The sequence below is a fragment of the Elaeis guineensis genome, chromosome 4 (assembly GCF_000442705.2).
Source record: "Elaeis guineensis isolate ETL-2024a chromosome 4, EG11, whole genome shotgun sequence".
Taxonomy (NCBI): Eukaryota; Viridiplantae; Streptophyta; class Magnoliopsida; order Arecales; family Arecaceae; genus Elaeis; species Elaeis guineensis.
In genome coordinates this window covers 9,496,042-9,504,447 of record NC_025996.2, presented here as the reverse complement: position 1 = coordinate 9,504,447, position 8,406 = coordinate 9,496,042, and the positions used below count along the sequence as shown (strand labels likewise).

Sequence of the window (8,406 nt, the reverse complement as noted above, 5' to 3'; positions counted from 1 at the left end):
GGTTGCCACAACCCACAACTAACAATTTTGAAATCAAACCTCAAATCATAAATATGCTTCCAAAATTCACAGGATTAGAGGATGCTTATATATTTATTAGAGAATTTGAGGAGATATGTGCAACCATGAAACTGCAATTAACAGAGGATGAGGTCAAACTTAGATTAATCAACTTTGCCCTTAAGGATAATGCTAAGAAGTGGCTTTATAGTCTGCCAAACCATTCTGTCACTACCTGGGAGGGCTTTGTGAGAATATTTTTGAAAAAATATTTCCCCATCATAAAACAGCTAGGATTAGGAATGAAATAATCAATTTTACCAACTAGCTGGTGAATCATTTTGGAAGTACTTTGATCGTTTCAAGAATCTTTTGACCCAATGCCCACACCATGGAATAGAAACTTGGAGACTATGCCAGATCATCTATGAGGGGTTAGATTCAAACTCAAGAACCATGCTAGAGTCCATGTGCCAAGGCCAATTTATGGACAAAGAAACTACTGAAGCTTGGGCAATTCTTAGAAGACCTAGCCGAGAAAAATTTACAGTGGGAAATAACTAGGGAACCTGATAAAGCTACACCTTCAAGAGGAGGAATGCATCAAATTCAACCAACCCTAGCATCAGAGGCCAAGATTGGCAACCTTAACACGTAGATTGGAAGCCTTAGAATTACAGAGACCAGCCAATGTAAATCAAATATCTGCACCCATGTGTAAAGGGTGCAATGCACCAGACCATGTCTTAGAAGAATGTTCCTACTCGAATGAGTGTGCACAGGTGAATGCCACCTATCAAGGACCATTGAACAATCCTTATGCACCCACATATAACCAAGTTGGAGGAATCACCCGAATTTCTCATGGTCCCAGAATCCTAATGTAGGCAATCCAAATTTCAATCAGCAAAATCTAAGGTCCAACCCAGTGATGAACAACCCGCCAGCTTCCATGATAATGACAAGAAAATACCTCTTTAGAGAAAAGCCTAGAAGCCATGATGAAGACACATACCAGCTTTATGCAAACCACGGGTCAACTCATAAATAATAACACCCAAGCTATAGCCCGTCTGGAAATGCAAGTAAGTCAGCTGGCTTCGACCATTAGTGAACGAGAACATGGTAGGTTACCTAGCCAACCTGAGCCAAATCCTAGGAACCAAAATGGTCCACGACCCCAACAAGGAAACCAAGTTAATGGTGTAAATGCCATTCATACCTTAAGATCGAAAAACAAATAGACAATAAGGTAGTTGCACTTGATGATATAGAGGACTCATCTGCCGAGTCACCTTCTAAAACTACTACCTTTCAACCTCAAGCACCAGAAACTGAAAATTCACCTAGTCCAGTACTTAAAAGTCCTAGAGCTTCCTTTTCCAAACAGACTAAAATCCAATAAATCTGAACATTTAGATAAAATTTTAAGGTATTTAAACAAGTCCAAGTTAATATTCCTCTTTTAGATATAATCCATCAGGTTCCAACTTATGCCAAATTTTTAAAAGATCTTTACACTAGGAAAAGGACCACTAATGTACCAAAGAAAGCATTTTTGGCTGCAAGTGTCAGTTCATACTTATCTAGCCATGTGCCAATTAAATATAAGGACCCTGGAGCTCCAACAATTTCTTGTGTTATTGGAGAAACCAATATAAAAAAGGCCTTGCTAGATCTAGGAGCTAGTGTGAATATCCTTCCATATTCGGTGTATGAGCAACTAGATTAGAAAAACTTCAACCTACTGGGATCACATTACAGTTAGCCGATAGATCTCTCAGGATCCCTAAGGGAATGGTCGAGGATGTTCTGATAAAGGTTGAAAATTTTATTTTCCCTGTAGATTTTATTATTTTAGAGACTGAGCAGTTGCGAATCCTAAAGGACATATACCTGTCATTTTAGGAAGACCATTCTTAGCTACGGCCAATGCTGAAATCAATTGTCGAAATGGTCTAATGAAGTTATCCTTTGGGAATATGACCATTGAGCTTAATGTTTTTAACTTAGAACAGGAATCCTCTTCTCATGCTGATGTCAATGTAGTCCAAGATGGTATTTATGAATCCATTGACATTAGTGATGATGAAGTCGACCTAGAGTCTAACCCCTGGTTAATCCATGAGTCTGAGGATGTCAATGAAATACTTAAAGAAAATTAGATTAATCAGGAATCGACACTTCCTACTGAACCAATCATTGAGATGGTGAAATCATCACCTAAACCATCAATAGAGGAAGCACCCATTTTAGAACTGAAACCCCTCCCAGGACATCTCAAGTATGCATATCTAAGACCCAAAGAAACTTTGCCTGTAATTATTGCATCAGACCTAGATCCCAAGCAAGAGGAGGAGTTAGTGTCAGTTTTAAAAGTAAATCAAGGAGCAATAGGTTGGACCATAGCAGATATCAAAGGAATAAGCCCTTCTATAGTTCAACATAGAATATACTTAGAGGAAGAGGCTAAACCAACAAGAGAAGCCCAAAGAAGGCTTAATCCAGCTATGAAGGATGTAGTTAAAAAGGAGATTCTGAAACTCCTAGATAGTGGAATAATTTATCCTATTTCTGATAGCTCTTGAGTAAGCCCAGTTCAAGTAGTACCCAAGAAATCTGAGGTAACAGTGGTCCAAAATGATGCAAACGAACTTATCCCAACTAGGACCCAAACGAGATGAGGGTCTGTATAGACTATAGAAAGTTGAATGCTGCGACAAGAAAAGATCATTTTTCTGCCATTTATTGATCAAATATTGGAAAGACTAGCCGACAAGAGTTTTACTGTTTTCTTGATGGATACTCCGGTTACAACCAGATCCCCATAGCCGCTGAAGATCAAGAAAAGACTACATTCACCTGTCCATTTGGTACTTTTGCCTATAGACGAATACCCTTTGAACTATGTAATGCACCGGCAACCTTTCAGAGATGCATGATCAGCATATTTTCAGATATGATAGAATAATTTTAGAAATTTTTATGGATGACTTTTCTATTTTGGCCTAACCTTCTCCGAGTGTCTGAATCACCTGAATTAGTTCTAGAACGATGTAAGGAGAAGCACTTAGTTCTCAACTGGGAAAAATATCAGTTTATGGTCAAACAGGGAATAGTTCTTGGCCATGTCATTTCTAAAAAGGGATTGAAGTGGACAAGGCCAAAATAGATCTAATTGCAAGTCTTCCACCACCTAAATCTGTGAAAGAAATACGTTCATTTTTAGGTCATGCTGGATTCTATAGAAGGTTTATTGCCAACTTTAGCAAAGTAGCACGTCCACTGACTAATCTTTTGGCAAAGGATACAAATTTGAATTTACTCATGAGTGCTTGGAAATCTTTTGAATTTCTAAAAAAAGCACTTGTATCAGCTCCAATCATTCATCCTCCTGTCTGGTCTGAACCATTTGAATTAATGTGTGATGCATCCGATCATGTTGTGGGCGCAATCTTAGGTCAACGGATAAATAAGCTGCCTAGAGTGATATATTATGCAAGTAAAACCTTAAATGATGCGCAGCTTAACTACACCACAACTGAGAAGGAGTTCCTTGCCGTTGTCTTTGCTTTAGAGAAATTTAGATCTTATTTGGTTGGGACCCACACCATTGTTTACACCGATCACTCAGCCATTAGACATCTCCTAGCAAAGAAGGATGCCAAGGCACGCTTAATCAGATGGATTTTGCTCCTTCAAGAATTTGACCTAGAAATTAGGGACAAGAAAGGCACTGAGAACGTTGTAGCAGATAATTTGTCCCGAATTCCAGTCGCACCATCTATGAACCACCCATCAATGAATCTTTTCCAGATGAGCAACTCATGTCTGTGTCTACTGAACCTTGGTTTGCTGATATTGTAAATTATTTAGCCATAGGTAAGATACCTTCTCATTGGACTAAGCAGGATAAATATAAATTCTTTGCCCAAGTGAAGTATTTCATTTGGGATGATCCTTATCTTTTTAAACAATGTCCTGATCAAATTATTAGAAGGTGTATCCCAGATAACGAAGTCATGAATATTTTATCTTTTTGTCATGATCAAGCATGTGGGGGTCACTTCGCGTCTAAGAAAACTGCTGCTAAGGTTCTCCAATGTGGTTTTTATTGGCCCAATTTGTTTAAGGATGCTCATGAATATTGTAAAAGTTGTGCTCAATGTCAGAAAATGGGTCGAATCACCAAGCGACACATGATGCCACTCAACCCAATCTTGGTAGTTGAAGTTTTTGATGTTTGGGGGATCGATTTCATGGGACCATTTCCAAAATTCCTTTGGAAATGAATATATTCTAGTAGCAGTTGATTATGTTTCAAAATGGATAGAAGCAATTGCATGTAGAACATCCGATAGCAAAAATGGTCATTAAGTTTCTTAAAGAAAATATTCTCTCCCGTTTCGGTATTCCTAGGGCAATCATTAGTGATCGGGGAACCCATTTTTGTAACCGACCTTTTGCAACATTGGATGAAAAAGTATAATGTCACCCACAAATTGGCCACACCATATCATCCTCAAACTAGTGGGCAAGTTGAAGTGTCAAACCGACAAATCAAACAGATCCTGGAAAAACTGTTAGTGCCAATAGAAAGGATTGGTCTTTGAAATTAATTGATGCACTTTGGGCATACCGAACCGCTTTCAAGACCAATCTAGGAATGTCTCCTTATAGGATTGTGTTTGGTAAACCATGTCACTTGCCTATTGAGATAGAACACAAAGCCATGTGGGCCATCAAACAACTAAATAAAATTTTGAACGACGCTGGAAACCATAGGAAGCTTCAGTTGAATGAATTAGAAGAACTTAGAAATGAAGCCTATAAAAATGCAAAGGATATACAAGGAACGAACCAAAGCATTTCATGATCAATCAATTATGAGAAAAACTTTCAATATCGGACAAAAAGGTGCTCTTATATAACTCTAGATTACATCTGTTTCCAGAAAGCTTAGGTCTAGATGGACAGGACCATTTTTAGTAAAGGAAGTCTTTTCACACGGAGCTGTTGAGATAGAAAACCCAAGTAATGGTGTTATCTTTAAAGTTAATGGTCAACGATTAAAACCATTCTTGGAATTACCTGTCGAGACTGTTGAAGATGCCATGGTTCTTTATGAACCAACTTATTCTGATTAAATTGCTTCGAGGTTTGGTCTGGCTGAAGACATAAAACTTAGCGCTTCTGGGAGGCAACCCAGCTTATTTAATTTCTAATACTTTCTTTGTTTTCAGTTTGCTTAGGACAAATAAATTAGATAAACTCCATTGGGGACAATGTCGGTCAAGTTGGGGGGAGAGCTTGAACAAAATCAGGTGTTATCATTTCCTTTTCCTTCCACTATGAGTTATTTCTTGCATTTAATATATTAAAAAAAATTGAAATAAATTAATCTAGAAACAGAAATAAGAGTAAGTTAGAAAGTATTTGCTAATAAATGTAGTGAGTCACGGAGAAGATTAGCTGGTTAGACTCTTGGTGGCCTAGGTCATTTAAAGACTATTAGCACTTCCAATTGCACATGCACACTAACAAGGTAAAGTAGGTGTTAATTGTAAGGCCAATTAAGGAATTTGAGTATTATTAAATTAGATAATTTTTTTCTACACCCCAATTGAAAGAAATTTGAATTTAAGGAAAGAGCTACCTGCCTGAAATAAAATCAAAACACAAGAGTAAATATGGATTGCCCTAAAGCCTAGTAACCGGGTCTCTTCACCTAATCAAGTGTTGAGATTTCGCATCAAAATCGGTGGTGGGAAGGCCAGGATGCTAAAAAAAAAATAAAAAAAAAAAAAATAGTGTGAAAGCTACCTTAGTTCTTTGTTTAATCTGGGGTGTATAGAAAATTAATCGAACTAAGTTATGAAAAATGATACAATTGGCCTGTAAAGTTAATACTGAAATACTAAGTTAGTTATCACTCACACAAGTGCTTATAAACTTTAAGTGTACTCTAAGAAAGCTCCTAAGTAGACTGACTACCGATTCTAATTCGAAGCTCATTACTTAGTAATACTAGAAAAACTTCTTGAATTTCGATCTTAAATTAATTTGCAAAGGAAGGATCTTTTTGGAATATGATCTTATTTTGGTACATTGCTAAGGGACTAGCAATGATTAAGTTGGGGGGTGTGATTTTATGTCACAAATTGACATAAAAGTATCAATTAATATCTAAATTATCTAACTTTATTAGAAATTGATACTTGTTATTATATTTTGCAGAAGAAGAGGTCATCAATAGAAAGAACAAGGAAAGAGATTCCAACGGTGAAATTTTATGCAAAACGAGTTAAATTGACCCAAAATTGAAGAATGAAGAAAGAAGACTCAATTGGGTCAAACCCGAGTCAAATCAGGTCAAATTGGATCAAAAATCAACTGATTTGGTGATCTGGTTAGCCGCCTGGTCCACAGCAACAGGCGCCTGGATCATGGACCCATCGGCGCACCATAAACCAGCCAATCAGCGAGTCTCGGCTTCACCGCAACGCATCGCGAGCCCGATCCCACGCGCGGTCCAGGCTCATGAGGGAAAGAGAAGAAGGTCCGAAGGGGCAACCTGGTAACTTCACACTCACTCGATGCGTCTTCCGATCAAGATCCAATCGCTCCATATTTTTGTGCCATCGGACGGCCACCATCGCACCGGTCCAAGATCCCAACCGTAATCAAGGCAATTGCAAGAATCAATAAACACTAGGACAACACGGATCCTTCTGCAGCGCGATCCAATGGATGAAATCTTCCAGCGCCTTGATCGGACGGTCCGCGATGCATCCGACCTGATCCCATCTCTGTAGCAGTGATCCAACGATAGCGCTTCACCCAGATCATGATCCGACGGCCAGAATCGCTTCCGGCTTGATTTATTAGATGAATTGGGTCCTTTAGATGAAGATCGGACGGCTGAAACAATTTCTAGGGTTTCTTGATGGATTTAAGTGCTTTTTGAGCGAGATTTGAGCCCCTAAACCCCCTAACAGCCCTCTAAAATCTCTTAGTCCCACATCTAAAGTTTTGAAAACCTTATAACCCCCAAATGCCTATAAAAAGCCCCAAAGGCCCTTGTTTTAATGATTCTTCCTTCCGATCAAGCTTGTAACCCTAGATAGTGGGGTTTTTAGCTTTCTTCTCAAGCCTCGAGCTTTGAATTTTTGTAATAATTTTTTTTATATAAAATCTTATTTTTATGCAATTTTATCTCTTTACATTATGCAATTTATTTTTCTTGCAATTAGGATAGTTTAATTTATGCAATTTAATTTTATGCAATTAGGTTAGTTTAAATTATGCAGTTTAAATTTATGCAATTAGGATAGTTTAATTTATGAAATTAGGGTAGTTTATTTTTCTGCATTTAAATTTTGCAAGTAGATTTAGATCATGTCTAGCTAAGCATCCCTTCTAGGGTTTGCGATGAAGCTAGATCATGAGTAGGGTTTTACATAGGGTTCTTTCTTTTTCTTAGGGTTTCTTTTTCTTCCTCTTTTGCCAAGAATTTTTGATGAACTACAGTTGGGTCAGAGTCCCTTCATAGTTCATGCTTGATTCAGTGCATAGGAGGAGAAAACCCTAAGGGATCCTAGTTACTACTCCCCTGTAAAGAATCTTGATGGGTTATCGTTGGGCCTTAGTCCCTTCATAATCTATGCTTGGGAAAGACAAGAGGAGTAGTCGTTAGGATCAATAAGAAAAATTCTAGGTAGAATTCCTAATCTAGATCTAGTGGATTCAAAAACCCTAGATCCTTAGTCTTATTGTCTTTAGCAAACAACTTTCGATTTTCGATTTTCGTTAAAGCTCGCTTGAGCATAGATTTGAAAATATTTTTAAACCAAGTCTCTGTGGGATCGACCCGTACTCGCTGGTCGTGCTACTCTGCACACTGTGCGCTTGCAGTTTTATTTACAAATTTTAAGATTTGCACATCACGAAGCCTTCCAGCAGTTGAGGGGGGACGGAGTCCGGCTCCCGTAGGAGTCCGGACGAAGTCTGCCTGTAGCTGGAGTCGGAGATGAGATCTGGCTCCCGTAGGAGTCCGATCGAAGTCTACCTGCAAATTAAAGTCAGGGACGAAGTTGGCTCCTTTAGAGTCTGGACGAAGTTTACCTGTAAGCGAAGTCGTGGGTGGAGCCTGGCTCCCGTAGGATCCGGGCGAAGCCTTCCGCAATCGAGGTCGAGGATGGAGCCCAGCTCCCATGGAGAGTCCGGGCGAAGCCTTCCAACAGTTGAGGTGGGACGGAGTCCAGCTCCCGTAGGAGTCCGGACGAAGTCTGCCTATAGCTGGAAGTCGGAGACGAGATCTGGCTCCGTAGGAGTCCATCGAAGTCTACCTGCAATTAAAGTCAGGGATGAAGTTTTGGCTCCCTTAAGAGTCTGGACGAAGTTTAC

General features: G+C 39.0%; 1 non-coding gene across 1 annotated transcript; it reads right to left on the bottom strand.

Moving 5' to 3' along the window:
• Positions 1–292: 292 nt before the first annotated feature.
• On the bottom strand, positions 293–398 carry LOC140857666 (small nucleolar RNA R71). The gene has a single exon (XR_012141160.1). It is a non-coding gene; the product is annotated as a small nucleolar RNA R71 (small nucleolar RNA).
• Between the last annotated feature and the right edge of the window lie 8,008 nt (positions 399–8,406).